General features: G+C 37.0%; 1 non-coding gene across 1 annotated transcript; it reads left to right on the top strand.

Annotated features, from left to right (window-relative positions):
* Positions 1 to 5,584: 5,584 nt before the first annotated feature.
* Positions 5,585 to 5,656, top strand: TRNAW-CCA (transfer RNA tryptophan (anticodon CCA)). Its single transcript has one exon. It is a non-coding gene; the product is annotated as a tRNA-Trp (tRNA).
* Positions 5,657 to 14,638: the final 8,982 nt, after the last annotated feature.

The raw sequence follows: 14,638 nt of genomic DNA on the forward strand, positions 1-14,638 counted from the left end.
AAATGCCATTGAGTAAACAAATCATTACCATTGCAAGATCATCCTTAAAAAAATTAGCCAAGTATCTAGATTTCATAATTCTTAAACTTTGTATAGATCGGTATTGGACTTAAGGGGTAAAACTATCTTGCTTTGAACATTACAGAAATTTGGCTTAAAATTCTTATATACCCTTCAATTTGCAGACTGTCTCGATAAGCTGAGATTGATTTTTAAAATCAGGCGAGTATTCTTCTTATCATTTATGATAGTGGATTTCTACCCTAAACTTGATATGCACACTTTTTTTTATTGCTACCTTCCACCATTTGACATGAATCTTGACACTTGCCTTAGGTGAAGAGATCCGGTTACTAAGTATTAGGTGATTGTCTTTAGCATTCCCTTTCCCGTTTGACGCTAATCTCGACACTTAACTTAGGTGAAGAGACTCGGTTACTAAGTCTAGGGTTTCTATTGACCTTTTATTCTCTATTTTTTTTATTGAAAACCCGATTACTAAGTAGTCCATTGTCTCTAACAATTTGAAGAATTTTTTGTTTAATTTCTCAATCTTTCTCTTCTTATCTTTATAGGGGCAAACTTGGGAGTACATTTTGTGCTTGTGCGGGTGAGGGATAATATGTCTACTCGTGGGCGGTCCAACTAGTTTGAGAAGATCTTGGATAATTTGTCACTTTGAAACTTTTCGGATAATGGGCTTTATGTACTTGAGTGTAAAAAATAGATATAGATTGCACTTCATTCCCTCCCTTATACTTTAGAGAGGACTTTCCAACTGATAGTGCATTTCTAGGGATCATCATCGGGTTTATTCGACCTTGCCTAAGAGCCTCTTTGATTCTGATTGTTCCCTTCCAAACATCACCAAAATCCTTTAAAGGTTGTGCGATCAACAAGGTATGATATAGATCATTTAACATCTTAATAAACAACCTCACTACCTATTCTTTTGGCATTGGGTGTCATAACCTACTTACCATTTCACGCCACCGATATGCATAATCCAAGAAACTTTCTCCTAACTTCTGAGTCATAGATTTGAGATCTACTCGATCAAGTGCTAACTCCATGTTGTAAGAAAGCTGGTCTAAGAATGCCTTTGAAACACCTTTCCAAGTCTTTTTCTTTTCATCTGTCAAATTTGCAAACCAAGTTCTAGAACTCTCTATAAGACTTTTGAAACATCTAAATGAATAACTTGTTTGACCCTATTGAAACATATCACCACAAAAGATCCTTAGAGGGGTTTGTAGGCATCCCTTCCCGTCATATTTTTCAAGGTCTAACATTTTGAACTTAACAAGCAATTCTGCATCATGGTATAAGCACAACTCTATGAAATCTGTAACACCCAAATTCCAAACTTCTTTTAGCCTCTTCAATGCATCTTTCATCTACTCTAATTAAATCTTGAGGGGACCTTGGAGTGGTGACTGGTTGGCAATCATATTCAAATTCTTTTCTCTCGAGAATACAACAGTGGGTTGAGGTATGGCTGGATTCTCAAAATTAGGAGTGGGAAATGTCCTTAATTGATGAGCCTATTCGGTTCCCATAGTAAAAACAAAGGGAGATGACCAGTATGTTGCTTTTGGCATGGGACCAGGGTTCTGGGATGAAAAGGATGCAAAGGAATAGGATGTAGGAGGGATATATGGTTGGGTTTCCATTATAGGAGTAGATTGAGTACTTTGGGATTTCTCAGCTTCCAATTTGGCCAACTTAATAGACATCTCAAATCTTTCTTGGAGATGGAGGTAACCACTATAAGGGACTGAGTTGGTACTATTGTCTCTGTGTTTGGTGGGACCGCCGCTTAAGGGATGCAATCAATTTTAGGAGAGACTTCAAACATGGTAAATAATTTGGATTAAAACACAATGTTTTCTGAATTTTGGATCTTCAAGAATAATCTCATCTGAAAAAGGACATCAATTAGATCATGTGCACCATTGTCTCATATTTTGTTTATTCTACTATGTCCTACCTTGAGCATTTTTCATTTCTTTTTTTCTTTTTTTTTACAAATTTCTTCTCTTTTTTTTGTCTCTCTTTTGTTTTTACTTTTCTATTTTCCCTTTTTTGTATTTTTTTGTCTTTACTTTCTTATTCCACCTTTGTATACATCTTCTTCTTTTCCCTTGTTTTTTCTCTCTTTTTTTATGATGACCTTATTTTTTATCATTTTTTATTTATTATTTTTTTGTGTTTTCTTTGTTTGGTAACACATTTATCACATTTTCCAAAACTTTGGTTAATTAAAACAAAGTCAAAGAAATCTGAATCATCCTGATCCTTTTTCTTTTCTTTTAATTTACCATTATTATTTTTTACTTATTATTATTGTTTTTTATTGCCTTATACTAGTTTTCCTCATTTCCTCTTTTTTATCGTTTCCTTCTTTCTTTTTGTATTTTGTTTTTTTTTCTTTTCATTGTATTTTGGATTTCTCTTCTTTTTTGCATTTTCTTTGGATTTTGGATTTTTCCCCTTTTTTTGGATTTTCGTTTTTTTTTTATATTTTGTGTTTTTCCTTTTTTTGGCTTTCAATATGCTTTCGTTTTTTATTTACTTTTGAACTTTTATCTTACTTTATTTTATTTTATTTTTTTTGAAATTTTGATTTTATTATAATAATTTTTGACATTTTATGTTTCTTACTATTTTTTTGTTTTTTTTTCTTGTTTTTTTTCAATTTCATGTTATCATTGTATATAGGCCCCACATTTTTCATCTTGGTTATTACTTATCTATTATCTTTTTTTTTTCGACTCTCTGATTAATCTAAGCTGATGTTTTTTTTTTTACTTTTGATTTTTTGTTTAATTTTTTATTTTTCATTTGTGCTATAATTTTTGAATTTTGATTTTTTTTCTTTTTTTTTCCTTTCTTTTCTCCTTTCTTCCATTTTTTTCCTTTTTATATTTTCTATTTTACTTATTTTTTAATTTCTTATTTGATTTTTTTTTATTTTTCATATATTTGTAATAATTTTTTTTATTTCCAATTGATATATTATATTTTTTTGACACTTTACTTTATTTTTAAATTTTTTAGAAATTTGTTTTTTTGTTTATATATATATTTTTTTTGTTTTTTTTTTGTTTTCTTGGTTCTTCTCCCTTTCTTTTGTATCTTATTTTTTATTTTTAGTTATTTTTCTTTTTTATTATTTTAACATGCACAATACACATATCCTGTCCTAAAAAATAAGGTTGCTTTCCTACTCCATTCTAAACTCAAAATTGGGTTCTAAGTGAAGATGCATGGGTTGACACAGTTTGTTACTAGACAAAGGCTTAGGTAGTAAGCCTTCAAACCTTCACCCGCTAGACTAGCAAGTTTCTCAGGTTGGTGGCTGATTTATGGGCCGTCGATGTCGTCCAAATGTTCTGGCATCTAGTGGCCCCCTCCTAATGGAAATGGTGCGTGAGATCAAACATGCAAAAGCGAAGTAAGAGAAACATAGCTGAATACATCATCACATACAAATGTAAATAGCAAGATCAATAAAAAACTAAACATTAAGCAAATAGCACACACAACAAAAGAAATACTTACATAGATTGAACTTTCAATCTAGGAGAATATACTTTTGTGCAATTTCTCCTCTTTGGGCTTTGACAGTGATCATGCTGTGGTGTTAGAGTTGAATTATATAGAGTATAATCATTTTCTTAAATATTAGGGACAAATTTCTTAAACTATATCCTTACTATTAACATATTGTTTTATAGTACCCCTAACTTTTTTAACAACTGTCTAAAACTTCCTTATCATTAACGTTCATTAATGAAAAATACTATTTTACCCTTTATCCTCCTTTAAATTTTCAAAATGAAACTTAACTTCCATTCAATCCTCTAGGTCGACATCATCAACTGACACAATCATCACTACAGCTGCCGCTGACAACATCAATCTTTCGGAGGTTCATCCTTCCCCGCACAATTCCAAAACGAATATCAGAACCAAATCTTCTGTCTCGATGAATCAGGGGGTCGGCTTACATAAATCTTGTTCCGCCATTTTTCTCTGTTCAGTGCAAGAACATCTGCTGACACTTTTTTCATCGATCAAATTCACCAAGTCTGGCATAAGTTCCGTTTCTGTTGCTAGATATAGATGGTAATATTCCTGTAATCCTGCAGTTCCTCTCCCCACCAGTGAAACCGACTCAGCTATAATACGTTATATGTCCACTGCCCACATCCAGTCTCGGTCTCTCTCTTATTGATGAAACTAGACATGGGTGTGGCTGATCTTGTCAGCCCCTCATTAGATTAAACGGTTTGGGCTGTTTGGCTAGCTGAATCCATGATGCAACCATCCAAATGACCGAAGAAGTTCAATAGTTTTTTGGGGCCGTGGATGAGTTTATACCCTCCTAAAACTTGGCACATGTACAACATTTAAAGGACAATAACCCACCATTAATGTCCCGTCTCAACGATTGACTACATATAAATCAGAGACTATTATGGTCATTTCATCTGAGTTGAATTTTAAACACTATTTGCATTTTTATTTTACATAGTAAACCTTTAGGTTCGTTTGATTTGTGGGATGTCAGATTCCAAAATCGTGAATTTGGGGTCGTACCAAAACCGTGCGATCCTGGTGGAAAAATTTGAGAAAGAAGAGGGAGTGAGGAATGATTTGTGTGGAGAATACAGAAGCAGGAGCTGGTTCGATGACAGAGATGTTCGGACCCAAAAGTAGGACCTGGAGGGGTCGCACCAAAACCATCGACGGTCTGTTACCTGCCAGTAAGATTTAGAAATGGAGAGAGATGGGGGGTTCGGTTCGCTGCTACCTGTTAGTTCAAAGGTAGGAGATGATGAACAGCCACTCCCCTTCCTCATTTTTCTTCTTCTGAATAGGAAAATCAGGTTTCTCTTTAGTCCGAACGGTCTACTACTACCTGTTAGTCCGAACTATTGTCTCCGACGGCATTGTCCGAAGGTAGGAGATGATGAACAGTGCTTTTCCCATTATTTTCCCATATATAAAACCAAACAATGAAAATGTAAATTTTTACACTTTCCCATCTCATCCCACCCAAATATTTTCACAAACCAAACAGAGCCTTAAAACAGAATTTCTTCTTCTGACATACTATCTATTCTTGTCATCTAGATCTACTCTCGTCAGAGTTCTTTCTCCTCGTTCCTCCTCATCGCCCCTACACAACACCGAACCACCCCATTCAGTCGGAACCTCCATCATCCATACAAAAATAATGGGATGGAATTAGAAAGAACAGACCAATTGTTAAATAAGGAAAAAAAAAAAAAGAAAAAGAACCATTGCTTCCAAAGGTTGCAGCAATGACATTGATAGTCGATTGTGTGAAAGGAGATGAGGAGAGAGAAAATGTATCTAAAGGGTATTTTTAGAGTTTTTGTAAAAATATCGGTCATGTGATGTCATATGTGACATCACATATGATTGTCAAAATATTTAGGACTACTCTTACGTAAAATGTAAATAAATAAGGATGGAATCGGTCAATTAATTAAACCATAAAGATGGTTTAACAAATTTCATTAAAGGATAGTGAACAAATGCAATTAACAAAGGATCCGTGGCGCAATGGTAGCGCGTCTGACTCCAGATCAGAAGGTTGCGTGTTCGATTCACGTCGGATTCAAATCCTGAAAAGCCCTTTCATTTCTTTCTCTTTTTCCAAACAAGACACAAAAAGAAGAGAGACAAATTGGCAGAAATGAAGATATTAGAATTTAGAGAGAGAGAGAGTGGTGTATAAAAATCCACCTGGCCTCCAGATAATTATGCCATTGCCTCCGGTTTTTTCAACGCAAAGTATACCCACTGATTTTTCTTTTTCTTTTCTATTAGTTCCCACTGGTTTAGTTATGCATATATATCTTGTATTATAGAAAATAATCAATCCATCGCTCTCTCAAAAAGATTGCTGAACTAGATCCTCGATTTAATTTTGTTCTGGTGAAAGTTTAAGATAGTTTTGAGATCTAAGCGAGCTCAATATGCCTAACAGAAAACAGAAAAAGAGGCCAAATATTAATTGCCGCTGTCAAAAGTTTTTTTTTAATCCAATGGGCTTCTTTATGCATTCTTATAGGTGTGAGTGGCTGAGACGTTTGGTTGTAGTATAAATTTGAACTAGATAAAATTTTATATCCAGTTCAGTTTTATATTTGTTTATTTATAATAATGATTTACACTTCTACGTGATATAAAATTCGCACTCTGTTTCATTTACACTTATTTGCACTCTTTACTACAATTCTCTGAGAACCGTATCATCTTGCTTCCTACTTCACTCCAAATAAATAACCTTCTTCCTACCTCTATTCCCTTGCATATAAGATAGAACCGCGACATTTTCTTTCTTATTATACTTTTCACAAAACAAACAAACAAGACAGGATTAAATATAAAAGAAAACCAAATCAGGATTCACACCCAAACTATTTGTACTCCAATGCATTTACATCAGTACAAATTTCATTTACATTGCAGCCAAAGGCAGCCTTTAACGTCAAATAATTGGGCTCGTTGCCTGGTTTTGAGGACTAAAAGACAAGTCATTGATTGGGCTCATGTAATGCAAGGGTTTGAATGTATGTTCACTACAAATTTTGGATGCCGCAGTGGTTTGCTTGTGTAGCCCAATGTTTATGTGGGAAAAATCAAACTCTCGCTGATTTGAAGATTAGTATAAGCAAAGAAAGACAGAGACACCTTGATTTGGCCTTTGTTGGATAAGTTGGATTAGGCAGAGAGAAGTGTAGAACACTACAGAGCCGTTTGCAAGTTGGAAGAAAATAAACCTTGGTTTTGACAAAACTACAAGCTCTCTTCCAATGCTTATCTGGTTTCATCTCGTTTGACATTCTATTTATGGTTTCAGCTCACTTGTGCTTCCTTAGTCCGAAGTTGCAGATACGAACCAAAACCACCCTGAGCTCTCTAATAAGTACGTAGTCTGGTGGCGTTTATTGAAGAAACAGGGATGTGTTGGACAAAGAGAACTTGGATTGTGGCTACAACCATCGGAGCTACTGAAGTGTTGAAAGATCATGGCTTGTGCAGATGGAATTACAGTCTTCACCTCTTACACCAACGCACCAAGGACAAATTAATATCCTTTTCCTCATTCGGGAAACTGGCTAATTCTTCCTCCCCTTCCCATATTAACTCTTCGAGGACAGTAGGAAAGAGGAGAGCTAGAGGTAAGAAATTGAAGCAATCAGCTGAAGAGTCTGTCAGGAAAATCATGTACTTGAGCTCTTGGGGACCCTATTAAACAAGTAAATTGGAAAGTAATTTTCTTTTTCATCTGTATACATTAGATCATCAATATTAAATCCTTTCTGAGAAACCCTTTGTCCTTGTCCTTTATTTACCAAAAAAGATTGTTTATTTATTTTTTATGGTCATTAAGTTTCTGGACAGGAGAAATGTGCAAAATTAAAAGCTAATAACCATTAAGTCTGTCGTGCAAGAAATTTGGTGTAATCTATTTCTAATTTCGGGACTTGATCAATAATGGGTACCAATCCTTTATGCATAAGAGGATTGGACACAGCTATTGGTTTTCAATTTCATTGAGATAATATGCCCTCAGAGTCCTAATATGGCAAGTTGATAAGTTGGACAGTGCAGAGCTGTTTGTGTTGAATAAATCAAGCCAGTGGAAAGGAGTGAGTATTTAAGAAAAGCTACAAGCTAGACCCGGAAGTTGCTGCAGATTCAATTCACTTCGTTGTGTACGTACGCTATATTGGATCCACTCCCTCTTCCAAAAGGTCACTAGAACAAGACAAATCACTCCATGATTGCATTCCACATGGTTGTAAATGAATTTTTAGTATCTATATGCGCATGACCCCGATGCTCTGTATCCAGGAAACTTTCGCATTTCGACTGATAATGAATTTCCTAGACGTTCGACACCGAAGAAGAAGAAATCTGCATCTCAGTCGACTGATAATGAATTTCCTAGACGTTCGATACCGAAGAAGAAATCTGCATCTCAGAGAATATATTAATATTGATGGAAATTAATTAATTGGAGAAAAATTGTTATGTTTGTGCTTTGAATTCTATGTGGCGATTTGCTTTCTGAATCTTCAAAGATAAATTTTCATAGTAGTTTGTGGTGGATGCATAGGGCTTGGACCACTAACCACTACAGTGGTATGAACCTGTTTCCTGTTTCATATTCATCTTATAGGTCCGAATTAAATACGAAGAATTATGTATTTTTGGGAGTTTTCTTGTCTTAGTCTTGTGAGAGACGTATGAAACATTGGATGTATTTGGGGCTTAGGGTTTTTGTGAGGGTATAACTCTGAATTTTTTTTTCCATTACCAACTTCAAAGTGGATTGAAGGTGAACCACGTAAATCTGTGTATTCTGTATGCTTATTTCTCTTTATCGCTACTTTTATTTTTCTGGGTGCTATTGAAATCTATTTTTTGGATTTTTCTCAACTAAAATAAATATAATTTGTAAACGGAATTTATTAATATTTACAAAAGGAATGTTATAACTACAAAATGGGATAGGTCCATTATCACGTAATATGTTGTTGATTTCAGTTGGGACCCCAACAACTCAAATACATGACCTTTCTCAAGGATTCTTCAGATTGTTTCCTTAGGCGGTACTCGTCTCTGTCTCTCGCCTTCACCTTGGAAGAAAAGGTGGTTGCAGTTGCAGATAGCATCTTAGCCTGAGAAAAGGAAACAAGGTTGTTTTTGGCTTGTTATTGGTGGAGCGATCTGATCTAAGAGTAATTCCATAATCTGCAAAACCCCTGATCTCTCAAAGCCTCTACGGCTCCCATGCTCGCAGTCGCCGCCATCGCTGCCACAATCCACGTTCTCCTGGCCTCACTCATTTTCTTTACTATTTTTCAGCTGTATCTGTATGTGCTTCTCCTCCTGCTAGTGTTGCTTCTTCTCCCTTAGAGTTGTTATTATATAGTGATATTGAGTGGAATAGGGAAATGATGTAATGTAATCCGGCTGTTTCCCGTAGGAGATGATCTGGCTACCTGCAACGGCGGAAACTGAGGAACCTGCAAGAATTGAATCAGAGAACCCGGGGTTGTTTACCCGACGGGGTCGCTCCGGTGCTTAAGTTAGCACTTAGTTGTGAGCTGAAAATGATATTGGATTGTGAGAGAACTAGAGAGCAGAGATTACACATACCCCTTTTCTTCTCCTCTTTCACCCCTGGGGGTGAACCCTTTATATACTGGAGTCTTCACGGGTTTACTGGAGTAGTTTCTGGATCCCCGTTGCGATGGGATCTGTTTCCGTGTTAGGTGGAGATAATGCCACCAACCGGTAAGGTTGCCCATTTCCTCCTGAATCGGGGAGTGGGTGAGTTAATATAGTTGTTACAAGGTACGATCCCGTAAGACGCGGGATACGATGGTGAGATCCTTGGAATTACCACGCGGCGGTTGGTCTGACTGGGAAGCGAGCTGCCTGTAAGGTGTCAGGCTGCATGGTGGCGAATTGCCTGTAAAGTGCCGAGCTGCTTGGTGGCGAACTGCCTATAAAGTGTCGGGCTGCTTGGTGGCGAGCTGCTTGTGAAGTGACGGTTTGCTTAGTGGCGAGCTGCCTGTGAAGTGATGCGCTGCTTGGTGGCGAGCTGTCTAATGGTAAGCTGCCTGTAAAGTGCCAAACTGCTTGGTGGCGAACTTCCTACTTGTCATGGGGTGTCATATGTCATAATGTCATTGGTGGGCCAAATCCACCCTCATCAAAAAACAAGATGAACGATTAGATGAAAGAAAATGCTATGAGCTTTACGCAAAAACCAAAGGCGCCTTTTTTTTACTTACCAATGATTTCTAAAATCCAATTACCAAAAGGAATGAAGGGAACCAAACCAGTCCCCACAGCCACCATACATTAGAATAGTTACAAATTTACAACAAACGAGGTTGTAAATGTATAAACTATTAAGGCTTCCGTTCCGTATGTTGAAGACTTGAAGTAGAGAAAGGAGATCGACGGAATCTGTATTTTAATTCCAAGAAAATGGTGATTGGCGTTTGCCTAGAGTGTGGGAGCCGACTCACCCTCAAAAGCCGAGCCAGTGAATTGCATTCCCCATCCCACGTGTGGAGTAGGAACAGCCCATCTATAATTAAGTTGATATGGCATGAGAAATAGTTGAAATTGATCGACGTAAAATCAGATATATTTATACTACAATCCATGGTGAACTGAGAGAGTGAGTGGTGAGTGGAGAATGTTTGGGGCTTCTTCATATAAAACTATCCGCACCATTCCAAATTTCAATAATGTCCGTCTATGAGTTGGCCAGCATATCTAACTAGTAAGTAGGTCCTCCCAGGTACGAGTAGAGGTAACTATTTGAGATTGATGGCTAATATTACATTTGCTTTGCCTAATAGCCATCCACTTGTGTAAGGAATAGATAAAAATGTAGAAGAGAGAAAATTAAAAATAAAAGATTTGTTGTATTGTTTGACCTATGGTACAGTATATATACACAAAAGATTAATAAGAGAAACTAAGAATAGAATAGGCAGTTGACTATATACAAAGGTTACTAATTTAGTGGTTGCCAAATCTGTGTAACAGCCTTTATTAGTAACTGTTATTCTTGGAGTAGATTTATCATTGGCAGCTGCTAAAGATTCCTTATTAGCAGTTACTATTTTGGACTAAGAGTCTCTATTGATAACTTTCAGACTTGTGGAATTACCTTCTGGAGAGCTTTCCTTAATACACCCCCTCAAGCGAAACTGGGCTGGAAGCACATGAAGCTTGGACCGAAGAAAGTCAAACCGAACTGGAGCAAGAAGTTTGGTAAAGATATCAGCCAGCTGATCATTAGTAGAAATATATCAGACATCTAGATTTTTACGGAGAATATGATCACACAAAAAGTGAAAGTCCACTTTGATGTGTTGGGTACGAGCGTGAAACACTGGATGCGTTGCCAGGTACATAGCACCAATATTATCACAATAAAGAATAAGCGGAACAGGTTGACGAATGACCAAATCCCGTAATAGAGACTAAAGCCATTGTAATTCTGTTGTGGAGTTAGCTAATGAGTGAAATTCGGCTTCAGTGCTAAAACAGGCAATGGTTGGTTGTTTCTTCGCACTCTAGGAGATTAAATGAGACCCACGAAAAATACCATAGACGCCAGTAGACCGGCTGTCATCAGGGCAACCAGCTCAATCAACATTTGAAAAAGCAACTAAATACCTAGGAGAATTAAATGCAAAAAATAGCCCATGCTCAATTGTAACTTTGAGATAACGCAGAATGCGTTTCACTATTGTCCAATGACCATTGGTCGGGTTCTGAAGGAATTGACAAGCTTTGTTCACCGCAAATGCCACATCTGGACGTGTAAGTGTAGCATACTGCATGGCCCCAACAATGTTGCGATACTGAGTAGGATTAAGAAGCGGGTCCCCTTGAAATTTAGACAATCTAGACGTGGGAGCCATAAGCATGGTCAAGGGTTTAGAGGCTGCCAAATTAGTTTTTTGTAGGAGATCCAGAATGTAACGCCGTTGAGAAAGAAACTGTCTAGTCTTGTCTCGTTGAGCTTCTACTCCAAGAAAATAGTGTAGAGATCCGAGATCCTTAAGAGAGAAACTCTGAGACAAATCCAAAATGAGTAAAGAAACATGAGCAACAAAAGAACCAGTAACAATAATATCATCAACATAAACCAAAATATATAGAGAAATATTATTTTTGGTGTAGATGAAGAGAGAGGGATCACACTGAGAGCTTCTGAAGACAAAATCATGAAGTCTACTACTGAGTCGAGAGAACCAAGCCCGAGGGGGTTGACAAAGACCATAAAGAGCTTTTTTAAGCTTGTAGACATAATCTGGACGTGTTTGATCCTTAAAACCCTAGGGCTGTTTCATATAAATATTTTCTTGAATAAATCCATTCAAGAAGGCATTCTGAACATCTAGTTGCTTAATGTTCCATCCCTGTGAGGTAGCGAAAGACAGAACCGTACGGACAATGGCTAGCTTAACAACTAGGCTGGAAGTATCAGTGAAGTAGACATAAGGAACTTGAGAGAAACCCTGAGCTACTAGTCTGGATTTGTATCGTTCCATAGAACCATCAAGTTTTCTCTTAATTTTGTAAACCCACTTAGAGCCAACAACATTCATAGAAGAATCATAAGGAACAAGCTTCCACGCACCATTTTGTATGAGAGCATGAAATTCAGATGCCATAGTAGTGTGCCAATGAGCAGACTTGGACGCCTGAGAGTAGGAAGTTGGTTCTACATCATTCAGACTACCAGCTACAAGTAGTCATTTAGGTAAGGGATACCTTGTGGCAGTTTGCGCATGGTGGGAACTCATGGAATGAGTAATCATAGAATGTGTCCATACATTTGGAGCAGGAACAACAGGTGTGGTGTCGAGAATATCTTGAATCAGCCGTGTTTTCTGTCGTGGCTAAGCTATTTGATTATCATAATGAGATAAAGATTCATTAGTATCAATGGAAGATGAACTTGCAGTTATACCTTGTTCAAGAGACGGAGAGTCATGAGAGGAGATATCATTCTCCTGCGCATCAGTGACTGAAGGAATAGGTAGAAGGGTGATTGGTGTTGAATTCAGAGGTTCACAAGAATTCCTCTCTTGAGAGAGTTTCAAAAACTGTTTCTCATCAAAAACCACATGCCCTGCAATAATTTCTTGTAAAGTGACTAGATTATAGCACTTGTACCCTTTTATGAGAGGAACTATATCCAATAAAAATGCATCTAACAGATCTATAGTCCATCCTGTGCTTGTTATATGGCTGAATAAAAGGATAGTAAACACAACCAAAACTTCGTAATATAGAATAATCAAGTTTTCGACCAAAAAACTTTTCATAAGGAGAGAGATTACTAAGCGTTGGAGTAGGCAACCGGTTAATGAGAAACACTACAGTTTCTGTTGCTTCGACCTAGAAGGATTTGGGGAGAGAGGAGGATGCCAGTAGAGAGAGAGTGGACTCAATAATATGCTAGTGTTTCTGTTATGCATTTCCATTCTGCTCATGAGCACGAGGACAACTCACCCTGTGTGAAATTCCTTCACTATCCAAGAAGGGGGATAATTTTCGAAACTCTCCTCCCCAATCACTTTGAAACATCTTAATTTTAGTGGAGTGTAGATTTTCAACATGTTTCTTAAATTTAACAAAAGCATCAAAAACATCTGATTTCCTTTCAAGAGGATAAATCCAAGAAAACTTTGAATATGCATCCATAAACAAAACATAATATTTATAGCCTTTTGTAGACAAAACTGGGGCGGGTCCCCACACGTCTAAATAAATTAATTGTAGAGGTTAAGGGACATTACTAGAAGAAATTGGCAAATTTAAACGATGTGCTTTGCCTAATTGGTAAGCCTCACAAATAAAATTATCATTCACATGTCCTGAATAAGGTAAACCAAATTTATAAATTACTAATTTAACTATTTTCAACGATGCATGTCCTAAGCGATGATGCCAATCCTGGAAAGCGGTTCTTTCTCCAACAAGTGCTTCGGCTGATTTTTCTCTGTCATCATTGGCTCCCGGGAACTGATAAAGTCAATCTCTACTGGGTCCTCTAAGTAAAATTATCCCCATACGATCCTTCAATAAAAAGAAATCTGGGTGAAATTCAAAAACTAATTATTATCTCTTGTAAATTTGCCAACAGAGATCAAATTCTTTGTCGGGCAGGAAGATGATAAATATTTTTCAGATTAAACTGATAATGATCATAATTCAAATTCTTTGTCGGACCAACTTTCACTTGGTCCATACCCAAAGATTTAGACTTGTTCTATAAGTTATCAGCATCTGGAGTCATGTGATGAGTTGCTCAACTATTAGGGTACCAAGCAGGGTCGAAATTAGCTGTTGAGCCATTGTAGGAAGACATACCACTATGAAATGCAGCCGCAGGATCTGGAGAAGTATTGTTATGCTCAACTTGATGCGGGAGGTCGTACCATTTGTAGCACTTGAGTGCACCGTGACCAGGTTTGTTAAATACTTGGTAGATAATTGTATTACCTCTACCTCGACCTTGTCCTCATCCGGACTAATTACCACGCCCCTACCTCTGCCACGGCCATAGTTCCCTTTGTTATTTTGAAACTGAGAATTATTATTGTTATTTGCTGCTATATTGGCATTGGGAGCTTCACTGGAAACATTATATTGGACAAGCCAAGATTCATGACTAAGCAATAAACCCAGAACATCATTGATGCTTAACTGATCAACATCAGTTCTATTAGTAATAGTAGTGATAAGAGATTCATATTCGCTTCCTAGTCCACATAAAACGTAAAGAACAAGGTCTTTCTTAGCTACCGGTTCAAAAATAGCAGACAGATTATCTACAATAGTTTTTGCTTTTTGAACATACTAATGGACAGATTGCCTTTCTTAAGATTCTGTAGTTGTCGCCTTAGTTGTAGAACCCTAGATTGTGAGTGAGAAGAAAATGATCTCTCTAGGGCACTCCAGACTCTGGCTGCAGTAGATAGTCCAACAACTTGGGCTAATACGCCCTCTATTAGAGATGCAACAAACCAACTTAAAACAAGTT

This window comes from Nelumbo nucifera, chromosome 1 (genome assembly GCF_055504915.1).
Source record: "Nelumbo nucifera cultivar China Antique chromosome 1, China Antique-T2T, whole genome shotgun sequence".
In the NCBI taxonomy this organism is placed as follows: domain Eukaryota; kingdom Viridiplantae; phylum Streptophyta; class Magnoliopsida; order Proteales; family Nelumbonaceae; genus Nelumbo; species Nelumbo nucifera.